This window comes from Cupressus sempervirens, chromosome 5 (genome assembly GCF_028749045.1).
Source record: "Cupressus sempervirens isolate cs-2001-9-10 chromosome 5, ASM2874904v1, whole genome shotgun sequence".
In the NCBI taxonomy this organism is placed as follows: domain Eukaryota; kingdom Viridiplantae; phylum Streptophyta; class Pinopsida; order Cupressales; family Cupressaceae; genus Cupressus; species Cupressus sempervirens.
The window spans coordinates 440,558,640-440,572,786 of NC_143122.1; the positions used below are offsets into that span (position 1 = coordinate 440,558,640).

At 34.5% G+C, this 14,147-nt stretch overlaps 2 non-coding genes and 1 pseudogene across 2 annotated transcripts; 2 read left to right on the forward strand and 1 right to left on the reverse strand.

The window, feature by feature from the left end:
- Positions 1-1,165: 1,165 nt before the first annotated feature.
- Positions 1,166-4,603, forward strand: LOC149556674 (serine carboxypeptidase-like; annotated as a pseudogene).
- LOC149556675 (small nucleolar RNA SNORD24) lies at positions 2,114-2,194 on the reverse strand. Its single transcript, XR_016352507.1, has one exon. It is a non-coding gene; the product is annotated as a small nucleolar RNA SNORD24 (small nucleolar RNA).
- A 2,531-nt stretch (positions 4,604-7,134) lies between the features above and the next one.
- Positions 7,135-7,215, forward strand: LOC149556676 (small nucleolar RNA SNORD24). Its single transcript, XR_016352505.1, has one exon. It is a non-coding gene; the product is annotated as a small nucleolar RNA SNORD24 (small nucleolar RNA).
- Positions 7,216-14,147: the final 6,932 nt, after the last annotated feature.

Genomic DNA, 14,147 nt, shown 5'->3' on the forward strand with positions numbered 1-14,147 from the left:
TTAATGATGATTTAGTAATTAATATATCATTAAAAATTGGATTTGGCAAGCCAAAATTGATTTTTTTCAATTTTAAATTACTAATTTCTTTAAAGACTTTAAAATCTTCAAAGCAAATTTAATCCATTTAATGCCAATTTTTGCAATTTAATCTAAATCGATTTTGCTATGCAATTTTAATTTTTAACCAAAATAAATCATTTCTCTATAATCCAAAATTGATTTTCTTATTTGATTTCACCATCACAAACTTAATTTTCTTTACCAAAAAAAAATCAAGATTTTCCCAAAAAAACCAAATCTAACAAAAATTTTAATTTTTGAAAATTACTCTCAAGTTTATACAATTATATCCAATTTTCAAAAAAATCGTTTAAGTACAAAATTCATAATTTTATCTTGCCAAGTGTTGTTCTTTGAAATTATGTTCGGCTTAAGGATACAATTACAAGCTTCAGAAAATCAAGCTAAAACTGGGTGAAAAACAAATCTAACCTCCTCCCTCTTGGCTTGAAGGTGTCCAAGACATAAAATTTCTTAAGATCGGCAATTTTTGAACAACTTCAAGAAATTTTGCCAAGGCAATCCAGAAAAAAGGGGGTCCCCAAAATTTTTGAGGCGATGGTGTGAAAACCTCACAACAGTACTGTTGGCCAAACTCTGAATCCTTAGTGAAATAGAGCGGTTGAGTTTTTCATGAATCATGATTTATGGCTATCAGCACAATTAGATTTCCAATAAAAAATGCAGTATTTTTTTTAACTCCAATGTGTGTTATTCCTAGGAGTACTCATTTGCCTTCTAAATGTGTTAGTACTCACAGAATGTTTTTAAATTGTTTGGGGGGCGGGGGGGTCATTTTATTTGGAGGTGGAAATGAAGATTCTATTGGGAGTAAAGCGATAGGATTGTGGAAGTTTAGGTGTTACTTCATCTCTGTTGCTCTTCAGAATGTGTGGGAGGGGAATTTGTTGGGGACACTTTGAAGCATGAAGAGGAACTCAAACTATACCCATAAAACTATAGTTGTTTTTATTTGAGGTTTTCAATGTTGTAGAATCAGATTTTGTGTTTGCCTGAATGTCTTATTTTTAAAATCAACCAATATATAGTTTGGGATTTAAGGTGGGGTTATATACCTTTCAGCTGACCACGGATAACCTAAATGGTTCGGACAGAGGTTTACATGCCTCTTGTTGGTTACACCTTATCATCTTCTAGAGAGCTCCACCTATGGCATTGTGATGGATTGAGGGGAAAGACAGTAATGGTGATGGTTGTGACAAAATTGGAGGTTAGTATGTACACTTCACTAATCCAGTTGTTTAAGATTTTGATGTGGACTCTAGAGACACCTTGTTCATGCCTTCCTAAACAATTCAGTATACCAATATATAAATCATAATTGTAAAATTATATTTAATTTTGACTGTCTTTTGCAATAGCTCCATTTCTTCCTGGACTGAACATTAGAAAACTTATCATTTAAAGTATGATTGGAAGAAGGGTCTATTGAGAGAACTTAAGGGCAGTGTAGGGAGGATTGAGGTTATGGACTATTTGCCAACTTGAACAGGTGACCTGGCTTGCATTCCTTGTGTTGAAGAGGATGTACTGGGTATTTATTTGTATTATTTTTCAGTCAAGATTAAATTACCTTATATCCAAGGAATTTGAACTTGTGACCTCTTTTTCAAGAGTACAAATTCTCCATAACTGGATCAACTCAAACCATACACCCATGAATCATATTTAAATTCACGTGGCGTTCACAACTGCAATGCCCATGAATTTCTCCAAACAAGTTGCCAAGGTAACAGAGCATTAAAGTGTAGAGCTAGTTAAGCTAATATGACCACCCTCTGTTAGAGAGAAGTGGAGGTAGGAGACACATAACCCATCAACAATGAGGAAATTTCTATTGAACCGAAATAAACAAATTCAAACAAGTGATCCAATTGCATGTACATTTACCAAAAGGTGCACGCATAAGTGAAAATACAAATAAAAGATTGTAAAAATATAAACAAGATAATAGTATTTACAAAGAGCAATGCTTAGTGGAAAATGAGTCCTATAAATCCACAAGGGAAAAAATACTTGCACTTGAAAGGACCTCAAAGATCTTGGTGGTTAGCTATCATCAGATGCCCAAAGCATCAAGAGTAGCAAATATTGTCTCACACCACTGGTCTCTTTGAGTCTCTAATTATCCACATAAATCACAGCTGAAAAATCTTACTCAACAAATTATATTGGGAAAAACAGCAAAATAGCAAAAACAGACTTCCCACAAACATAGGAGGCGAAATGCACAAACAAAATGAGGTATCAGTCATAACGGCTACGAATCGATTGTGCGGGCGGATAGGTGACAACATGTGATTATCTTTGCCACCTCTTGAGTGACCGGCATGGGGTAACTCAGAAATCACTTTCAACAAATCAACTTTAGGAACCTTAATCCATCTTAATCCCATCAACACCTTAACAAGGCAGTCAAATACTCAATCAGCAAATGAATACCTCTGAAATATTAATAGGATATTTATAGGATGTTTATTTTTTATTTTTTATTCTTATTAACATCCTATAAATCTTGCTTATTTGAATGTAATTTTAGAGTACCCAAGGCTCTATTTCGATGAACCAAATATAGGTATTTGACCTACATATGAGTCCTAGTATTTTGAAATATGCAAACTTGAAAGGTTATGTTTGGGTGAGCAAATATGAAATTTGGCCTCTTTTGTTGTAGTAATTTGATTTTGTTGTCACCTCTTAGGCATTTTTCGAACACCCCTAATATGCAAAGGATGACTTTTTTATCACTGGGGAATCATATGCTGGACAGTATATCCTAGATGTTACAAGTAGGGTTCATCAAGGAAACAAAGCAAGCAAGGGTCTTCCCATAAATTTGAAGGTATAGTGGGGCATGATCCTATTTTTATATATTACTAAGTATTATCATGTTTCTCAGCAAAGCAAAAAGACTATTTGTGGACGTGAACATCTGTTTTATATTCATGTCATAGCTTTTGAGTAGAGTTGTTTGTAAGGTAGTTCTCTGATGATCATCCTTATTCCTCACCGTTTGAAAATTTCTATAGGGGTTTGCCATTGGCAATGGACTTACCAATCCATTAATCCAATATAAAGCATACACAGATTATGCACTGGAGATGGGCTTGATCACAGAAAATGATTAAAATAAAATCAATAAGATCTATCCAGTTTGTGAACTGTCCATTAAACTTTGTGGTGAGTATCTCATCACAAATAGATGAATTAATGTCCTAAAGTACTGCAAAAGAAGTTTTTTGATGTAGTATCTTTTGAAATCTTTAACTAATAAATTTATAACTGAAAGGAAAACTGAGTTTTGTGATGATATGACCACAGAAACAGTACCGACAGCTTGTTTTAGATTTTTTTGACTAGATTCATGGAAATTTGAGAAATATTGTGCAATTCAGATCTCTAGTTTCTTTTTAAGTAAATTTTGTTTTCTATTTTTATCCATGGCTAGATGGTGAGAGCTATATATGTAATGCCAAAATCTGCATGACTGTGATCTTTGCTACTAGGAGCTGACTGATGGTTATACATTGTATTCAAAGGATGTTTGTGCTTCATCTCATGATAGGTTTTTCAATTTAGGTTCATAATGTGGACTATCATTATATTATCATCATAGCTAATATGATGTATTGCCAGGTACCAAGGAGACTGTTACTTGTTTTGCATCATATTTGATTTGCACATTAACTTTCAACTACATTATGTCAATAGCCGGGGATATCAATGTGAGAAATTATCTCTTTTATCTCATAACCTTGAGAAAAGTACATAAAATGATAAACCTGGCAATTATTTAATGACCCTTTTTAATTTGAAAATGTGTTTGTGGCTGTTTTTGCTTTGCATTTTGCAGTATTATGAAGTTAGGAAGAAGTGCGATGGAAGTCTCCACTACGATTTTGGAAATATGGAGAGTTATTTGAACCAGGGAGCTGTTAGGGATGCTCTGGGAGTTGGTGATAGAAAATTTGTCTCCAGTAGCACTGCTGCTTATGAAGCTATGGTTACAGACTTGATGCGAAATCTGGAAGTAGGATGGAGTCAAGCTATTAGTATACGCCAGAAAATATGATCTTACTTGCAACTGGGTTGGTAATGATACTCCAAATAAAATGCTATGTCTATTTCAGTCAGTTGAAATTTGTTAGTGTGAAAATGTAAAGTTAATCTTTTGAATACTTGCTTTTAGGTAACTCAAGATGGATGAATTCCATGGAGCTTTCCTTGTAGATGACAAAGAAGCAGATTCAATAACCAGTCACGGATCCCTTAGCTTCCTCAAGGTGAAATGCACTCTGTGGTTAACAATTGTTTTCCATATATAATTGTCTTATTTTTAATTCATGGAATTTCTGTTTTGCTGTCCTAGGTTCATGATGCAGGTCATATGGTCCCAATGGATCAGCCAAAGGCAGCATTACAGATGCTAAGACACTGGACAAAAGGAAATACTCTTGATGGTAGGTCTGAGATGCTAGAAACAATTACAAAGTCATCAGAGGAAAGTTCTTTACAGTAGTTTCTCAATAAAACCCACAAAATGTTGAGAATCATTTTCAATAATACAAGCTCTTATGTAAATATTTTCATAATTTAGCGGTGTGGACACCCATTCTTTGGTGTATCTGTAGTATTGTGAACAAATCTAGTGCTGAAATCATCTAGTCTTCTGCTTGTGTTATAATTACCATACTAACTGCTATCGGGATGACAGGATATACTATGTTATTGGTCACAAAGCTTATGACTTTATTCCGAATGCATTCTCAGCTAAAGTCGGTACAGGAAAATGTAATGCTCTTCAGTGGCGCTTTGTTTTCCAGAATATTATGATGTGAATAGGTTTTTTATGCATATTCTTTTCATATATCTATGCTTTTCAAATAATGGATTTGAAGGAAGCAGTCTACCTTGGCCAGGATTAAATTGTTTTTGACCAAGTTAATTGTGCATGTCATGTATTTATTTTTTCTGAACTTGATTTGAGGGCTGAGGTCTCTTGCACATAGATGAGAGGTATTTTTAGCCCTCTTAAATTGAGCAGGTGAGAAAGAGGTGGGGCTGGAAATAGCCTCACCAGCTTAGGGAAAAGTTATGTCACATGGCAAGTTGTGCTCATTCTTTCCCACTAAAAACAAAGTTTTTACTTTTCAAAATATTTTAAATTTTTAAAATCTTCCCAACTTCCACAAATTTAGGAGTTTAAATATTTAAGCCACAATACATGGTACCACTACCCTTGAAACATTCCTAAAAACTCTCAGTGACCACCCGCTCTATTTTGAAGGACGCCCCCTTCCATGGAACCTCAACCTTAGTCTGATAATTGTCTAGCAAATCAGAAAGTATTTTTTCAGGCTGCCCTGCTATAACGTTAAAAAAAACTAACCTTAGCAGTCTTTAACAAAGAGAAGCTTATATATTGATAAAATACTAGTTAACATTCTTGAAACATCACTGTATCAGTCATGTTTTTCTGAGTTCTCATGCATTTTTCTATAGAATGGACTGAATGAGTGTCAAAAACTATTGGAATATGTCACCTTTCTGCAGAACTTTAGTTGACAGTTGAGAGCTTAAATTTGGATGTTATCTTTGATGTAATGATCAAGGGATAAATGAAGAGAAATTTGGATGATTGAAAGAGAAATTTTAGGTAGAACACTCAACATAACTTGATTGAATAATATTTGAGTGATGTTGTTTATAGTTAACATTCTTCTTCTTCTTCTTAGAACATCACTGTATCAGTCATGGTTTTTCTGAGTTCTCATGCATTCTTCTATGGAATGGACTGAATGAGTGCCAAAAACTATTGGGATATGTAGCAGGATGAAACTACTTTACAATGCCTGTTTGGAGCAGTTGCCGTGGATTCTAGGGAGAGAAAGAATAGATTTTTCTAAAACTGGTTTAAGACCCTCATAAACATTAGTCTCAGCAAGGGTTTGTGATTATCTTATGTTTTAACTGTCCAAAATTCAAGACTCTTTAATATTTTACAGAACACTGACAAGGATTTCTAATGGTGTCAATTCACATTAAAATGTTCCGTCTTGTGCGAATAAATTGATGCCCTTGGAGGCTTTGACAGTAAAATCTGTGTGTTTGGAATGTATATTGCAATATCTTCACACTTTTTGATGTCAGGAAGATTCTTGTTGGAATATGATGATCAACAGGTTTAAGAAAATAGTAATATCCCTCTGAAATGTGTGATGGATTGACTTATGGTAAGTATGGAGAATCTGATTGCAAGAATGAAGTGGGAACTCTCTATGACAGTCACAGTTTGTGAAAAATTTTGTTTATTTATTTTGATTTTCAACCAAAACGTGATTAATCAAGCACAAAGAGCTAGTTGTGGAGTTAGAGTATCAATTACAATTAAACTGTCACAGAGCACTGACACAGTTGCAAGTCTGATTGACATTGAATATTGCTTATTGATCATGGTTGTGGAGTTAATGAAATGTATTGATGACTTAGTGTTCGTACTGTCTACCTTTGATGCTTGAAACATATTGATGTTGCTGAAAGAAAAGTAAACAAGGTTGTGTTATGGTAACCAATGACTGATAGTAAGGTTTACTGTTTTTGTGATCAGTAAACAGGACCGTTGGAATGTTGAGGACAAAGGAAGCTTTTGTTGCACAAAAGAGAAAGCTATTGTGTCATTTGATAAGAGGATTGTTACAGTAAAGGTATGGTGGTTGTTACCAAGGACTAATAGGCCTTGAGGCCTAATTGTGTGGCCAAAGTTTAATAGTATGGTATAATCTTTGAGAGCACTATTGATTTGTGAAGATATGTAGAAGTATTCATTTGCTGATTGAGTATTTGACTGCCTTGACAAGGTGTTGATGGGATCAAAGATGGATTAAGGTTCCCAAAGTTGATTTGTTGAAAGTGATATCGCATTTTGTTTGTGCATTTTGCCTACTATGTTTGTGCGAAGTTTGTTTTTGCTATTTTGCTGTTTTGTCCAATATAATTTGCTGAGTAGGATTTTTCAGCTGTGATTTATGTGGATAATTAGAGACTCAAAGACACCAATGGTGTGAGACAATATTTGCTACTCTTGATGCTTTGGGCATCTGATGATAGCTAACCACCAAGATCTCTGAGGTCCTTTCAAGTGCAAGTAATTTTTATTTTTTTTTCCTGTGGATTTACAGGATTCATTTTCTACTAAGCATTGCTCTTTGTAAATACTATTATCTTGTTTATATTTTTACAATTCTGTTATTTGTATTTTCACTTATGCATGCACCTTTTAGTAAATGTACAGGCATTTGGATCACTTGTTTGAATTTGTGTATTTCGGTTCAATAGAAATTTCCTCATTGTTGATGGGTTGTGTGTCTCCTACCTCCACTTTTCCCCAACAGAGGGTGGTCATATTAGCTTAACTAGCTCTACACTTTAATGCTCTGTTCCTTCGCAACTTGTTTGGAGAAATTAATGGGCATTTCGGTTGTAAAGGCCACATAAATTTAAATATGATTCATGGGTGCATGGTCTGAGTTGATCATTTCATGGGTGAGCGTATGGTCTGAATTGATCCAGTTGTGGAGAATTTGTCCTCTTGAAAAGAGTTCACAAGTTCAAAATCCTTGGATAAAAGGTAATTTAATCCTGACTGAAAAATAATAGAAACACATACCCAGTACATCCTCTTCAACACAGAGAATGCAAGCCAGGTCACCTGTTCAAGTTGGCAAATAGTCCATAACCTCAATCCTCCCTACACTGCCCTTAGGTTCTCTCAATAGACCCTTCTTCCAATCATACTTTAAATGATAAGTTTTTTAATGTTCAGTTCAGGAAGAAATGGAGCTATTGCAAAAGACAGTCAAAATTAAATACAATTTTACATGTATGATTTATATATTGGTATATCAAATTGTTTAGGAAGGCATGAACAAGGTGTCTCTAGATTCCACATCAAAACCTTAAACAACTGGATTAGTGAAGTGTACATACTAACCTCCAATTTATGTCACAACCTCCACTGTTACTTTCCCCTCAATCCATCACAATGCTATAGTTGGAGTTCTCTAGCAAATGATAAGGTGTAACCAGCAAGAGGCATGTAAACATCTCTCCCAACCACTCGGGTTATCTGTGGTCAGCCGAAAGTTATATAACCCCACCTTCAAACCCCAAACTATATATTTGTTGATTTTACAAATAAGACATTCAGGCAAACACAAAATCTGATTCTACAACATTGAAAACCTCAAATAAAAACAGCTATAGTTTTATGGGTATAGTTTGAGTTCCTCTTCACACTTCGAAGTGTCCCCAGCAAATTCCCCTCCCACACATTCTGAAGAGCAACAGAGATGAAGTAAAACCTAAACTTCCACAATCCTATCTCTTTACTCCCAATAGAATCTTCATTTCCACCTCCAAATAAAAAGACCCCCTCTAAAACAATTTTAAAAAACTCTAAGTATTGGCACATTTAGAAGGCAAATGAGTACTCCTAGGAATAGCACACACTAGAGTTAAAAAACAATCATTTTTTACTGGAAATCTAACTGTGCTAATAGCCATAAATCAGGATTCATGAGAAACTCAACCACTCTATTTCACTAAGGATTCGGAGTTTGGCCAACAATACCAGGTGCCACCAATTGGAGTTTGGTCACTGACAATATAATAGGCATGATAAAACCCTGATATCAAAACAAAAGAATCATTGGTTTCAATTTTATACATGAGTTTCAATTGTGGGTCAAAAATAGACTCAAGTATAATCACTCGCAGCAAACTATATGAATCGATCATTCAAGTCCACCCTTATATTTGTGTCATATTGCAGCTAGTGTTTTCTAAGCAATTTTTCAATGCATTACACATTAACAGCTAACAAATGTCCAAAACTTGAGATTTTTAAAAAAGTACCAGTTTTCCAGAGTCTGTGAATTAGTAGTTGCTCAAGGTTCTGAAAGAAAAATAAATAAAAATTGCACAGTTTTTACCAGAAGCTTGGACAACTGAAACAATTAATTTTTTAATCATAGATCAGAATTTTAATTTCTATGACAGTTAGAAAATGACTGTAGGCCTGCCTACACCCCATAGGATAGATTTTAAAACTTTTGCTCTAGTTTATTGAATTTATTTTTAGTTTATAGTGTTTATTGTGTTGAAGATAATAGCTGCGATAGAGATCTTTATCTCTGGAAATATGAACGTTATTACCGTTATTGTCATCTTCAGCTGAAAAGGACACTTAAAGTTTAATTTGTAATATTATAAATGTAAATGACATGTGTCATTCACATGCATTGAGGCATGAATATTCGAAGAGTCTTATTTAATTATAGGAGTTGTGAGAAACTCAAGAGACCTTCGGTTAGAATATGAAGAGTCTCTTCTATTGTTATATATTCGCATCATGCAATAAGCATTGTACACTTGAACATTTCATTATCAATAAAGATATTTTGTGTTATGTGGCTGGGTTTTTTTCCCTTCATTCTTGAAAGGTTTTCCCAAGATATTTCTGGTGTTCTTTGTTTTAGTTTTGTCTTCTGCTATTGCTGATTATCTTCATGCATTTCTGGGCACTAGTTTCAACATGGTCTCAGAGCTTGGTTAGATAACCGTAATTATTATTAGATGATTTATGATCATATGGATTATTGCAATATGTTTGATTTATGCTTCAAGGTTTTTGTGAATAATGGTGTTGAGCTGGCACGATTTGCCCACATTAAATATATAGTGAGATATTGCATCATGTGTATGTCTTTCCTTGATGGCGATATTAAATTTGGAGTTTATCGTTTTTTAAACCGCTATCTCAGGAGGTGGCAGTAATCTTTATTAATTTTTATTATTATTTATGAAAGCTGTGAGATATTGAAAACCTTCATTTGAGATTTGTGGGTTTGTGTGGTCCACCCTTCAACCGTTTATTCTGAATCTGTGTTTCGTTCGCATGCTCATTGCTCACCTTATAATCTTGTCACCATTATCTTGTATTGTGGCTGTCTGTCTATGATATTTCTCTTCTTGTTGACAATGGCTTTATTTATATTCGGTTTGCATATTTATTTGTCTATTGTGGCAGCCAGCTTGTTATTGATCTAGTGAGCTTGTCTAATCAGCTCGTCTTATGTGATGACGGGTTAGCTGGGCCTCCATATTTCCTTTTCTTTTCAATTTGCTTGGTCTGAATCTGCAATGGCGAGAGATAGCTGCCTTGCTAGAGTCGCAACAAGTGTTGTAGTAGGAGGTGCTGTGGGCAGCGCTATTGGTAATTAAATATTTATTGATTGCTCATATGATTTCAATATTGTGAGGGGGTATTTTCTGTTAATGGATAGAATCTGTATACTATTGCACTTCTTGTAGAACCCTAGGACGTTCATAGAAAATCTTTTTCGAATTTCAAAACTTATTTTTTAAAATTCTATGTGGAAACCGAATGTTTGATTTTGCAATTCAAACAAGCTTTTATTTCACATCTGACTTTATCTCTAAGAATGTTAGTGGTCGAGCGATGCATAATGTGAGAGACAAATACATCTCCATCTCTCACCGCAACCAAAGAATGATTTCTACATTTATTTGCCGTATGTTTTGCATCAACATTTTCTTTATAGATTTGAAGCTTATGGATATTTAATTGAAACATATTCTGGGTCACATTCTTGCTCTCTTCCTGATTTTATAGCTTGAGTGCAATTTACATTTTTTAATATTTACTTTTTAACCAAAATGGCTTCCATGTTATATATGACTACTCCTGTATCTAAATGTTTTAAAGTATCTATATAACTTTTTTCATCCCTTTCACGACGGCCCGTCTGCATGTTTCTATCGGGGTATCAGTGATCGCATGAGGAGCCGGACCAGCATTCTAGACTTTCATCAGCAGTAGCCCGATGGTAGCACAGTCTCGTCTTGAATTCTTCAACTGCAAAAGAATTTTGGGTATCTTAGTATATTGGAGGGCTGGATATGTTTATTCATATCACTCGAGCGTTTCTGATTTTATTCTTCAGCACCTATCATATACGGTTGTTAAAAAAGGTTAAATAACATTCAACGGAATTGTCGATTCTGCTGTTGTCAACTCTTTCATAGCGCTTGTGCTGGCATGGCAACTACGATGTTAACGTGGCCGTTCATCTCTCCATGTTTAAAATAGTTATTAATTGCTCTCGTGTAAGGCGACATCTGCAAGACATGCTCGGGTGCACAGTTGGGTCTGTCAAATTTGAGTTGCGGGTATTTTTAAGACGAGTACGCCTATTTTATTTTTTGAAAGCTCCTTGGCGGTTGCGGTGCAAAGAAAAATGTACATGGCCAGTACGCTTGGGATGCAGCAGATTACCAGAGAATTTGGAGCGGTTAAGTTACGTGCTGCAATGGAGAAATGGATCAATGCCAGTGATTATTTCAATCTTATTTGGATGTAACAAGATAAGAAATATAGTTCCATAGGGAGATGTTGAGCTTGAGATAAGTATTCTATAGTGTTTATTTCAAAATCTTATCTCTATATATGTTTTTTATGATAGATTGATTTAATCTCTATTGATTGCAGGATGCAACAAGAATCATGAGATGGAGGTATTGTTATATATTATTGCATTCAAATACAAAGCTCAGAGGGAGCTTGTGCTTCAGAGGGAGGCTTCATAGTTAAGAGGGAGTTTTTATGAAATCCTTTTTGCTCTCATATATATGCTTATGGTATTTTAAAATTTAAGACTTAAATGGAACTAAGTCTTGTTTTATGCATATTTCTATTATTGTGTGAATAAATGAGATTGTAAGATTATGATAACTCTTTCACTATGCGATTGTGAACATCATGTTGAGAGAGTCCATGATGTCATCACGTTGAGAGATTCCGTGATGGGAGTTGGATGTCATGTTGAGAGATTCCATGACAATTCACGTTGAGAGAGTCCGTGAATAAAGGCTTAGCTGTGAGTCTTACAAATCTTTTCATGCTAAGTGATTCCATGAATGTGATTAATTGTTACAGGTTGTCATGTTGAGTGATTCCATGAATGTGATTAATTGTTACAGGTTTTCATATTGAGAGATTCCATGAATGTGATTAATTGTTACAAGGTTTCATGTTGAGCGATTTCATGAATATGATTGATTGTTATAGTTTTTCATGAATCTAATAAGAGATATGGGATAAAATTTCATCATTAACATTTTGGTTGCAGTCTTGTGTGATTGTTCAGCTAAAGATCTCTCTGGCTAAGAGGGAGTGTTGAAGATAGTAGCTGCAATAGAGATCTTGATCTCTAGAAATATGAACGTTATTACCGTTATTGTCATCTTCAGCTGAAAAGGACACTTAAAGTTTAATTTGTAATATTATAAATGTAAATGACATGTGTCATTCACATGCATTGAGGCATGAATATTCGAAGAGTCTTATTTAATTATAGGAGTTATGAGAAACTCAAGAGACCTTCGGTTAGAATATGAAGAATCTCTTCTATTGTTATATATTCGCATCATGCGATAAGCATTGTACACTTGAACATTTCATTATCAATAAAGATATTTTGTGTTGTGTGGCTGGGTTTTTTTTCCTTCATTCTCGAAGGGTTTTCCCAGGATATTTCTGGTGTTTTTTGTTTTACTTTTGTCTTCTGCTTATTGCTAGTTATCTTCATGCAGTTCTGGGCTCTAGTTTCAACATATTGAAATTTAGTATTGTTCTAAACATAAAGGAAATTAGTAATATGCTCCATAAATTCAGTAATAAACATGTTTTTTTGAGAATATTTTCTGAAATTTATGTATTTTTGAATGTTTGATAAATTTACCAAGTTTTTCCCCTTGTTTTTGCAGAGCCCTGAGATTTTTAAAAGTTTAGGTCAGCCAAATAATTGCAAGGTCCAAGATTTTCAACTTTGCCCTAAACCATCTCTCCCCAAAATACTAGTGCATCTGAATGGTGTCTTCCTCATTAGAAACTCTTCCTAAACACTCTTCTCCCACATGTATCTTCGCCTCCATGTTCTGTTCATGCACTCCATTAGCATTGAACTGTGGGCGTTCAACTCTAAAGGGAGAGGGGGTGGTCACCACTGCTACCATCCCATCCGAAAATGGGGTGGTTTTACCACACTGCCTCCCATAAATCCTGCAATAGATTCTAGAATTTTCAAACAATTTCAATCAAAATATTCAGATGCCAACAAACAAGTCCTATCAGATGTCATATTCTCATAATGCCTTTCTCTGGGTTGGTCATCCCTCCCCTTTTGTCCTCTCGTGGGCAATGCTTAATTAAATGTTCTAACAAGTTCAAAACTTTCATTTTCATTTCCTAATCTCCCTTCCTGTAAGATAAACATTTTGCATTATCACTCCATTACCACTTCAATCAGACAAAAAGTTAATCTTGATCTGGTTAATTTCTGGTCAAGGTTTGTGGTCTTGTCCATAATGGATTTACTCTGGCATTTGATTTTGGATTCAGATTCGACCATGTAAATCCAAGGCCCAAAATTGCATGCCTTATATTTCCAATGGTGAATCCAAGCCCAAACAGTAGAACCCCTACTTTTGTTTTTGACCATCTAATTTTTGTTTTTATACTCATGTTTCATGAAAGAATGAAATCAACACAAAAAGCAATTTTTTTGTCCCAAGTAGTTAACCCAGGTTTTGGTTCAAGTTCGGATTCAGATTTGAGGGTTTCGCGGAAAAAAATTGGGCCAGAGTCCAACTCTGCAGATATGTATATTGACATTTACGAATATATATGTATGTATGTATTTATGTATGTATGTATGTATATTCATAGATTCCATACATGTAACATGTCACTGCTCATTCATAATTAGTTCAAAACTTCAAACATAAAATGAGAGTAATAAGAACTTAGAAGTGTGATTCTCATCAAATGATAAATCCATAGTTATCAATATATGATTATATCATATTCATACTTTGCAAAGATCTAAAAATGTCATTACATGCTGAAACTTAAATCACACACCATATTTCAATGTTTCATATTTAAAAATTAAAACAGTCGATTGATATCCAATTACATATTC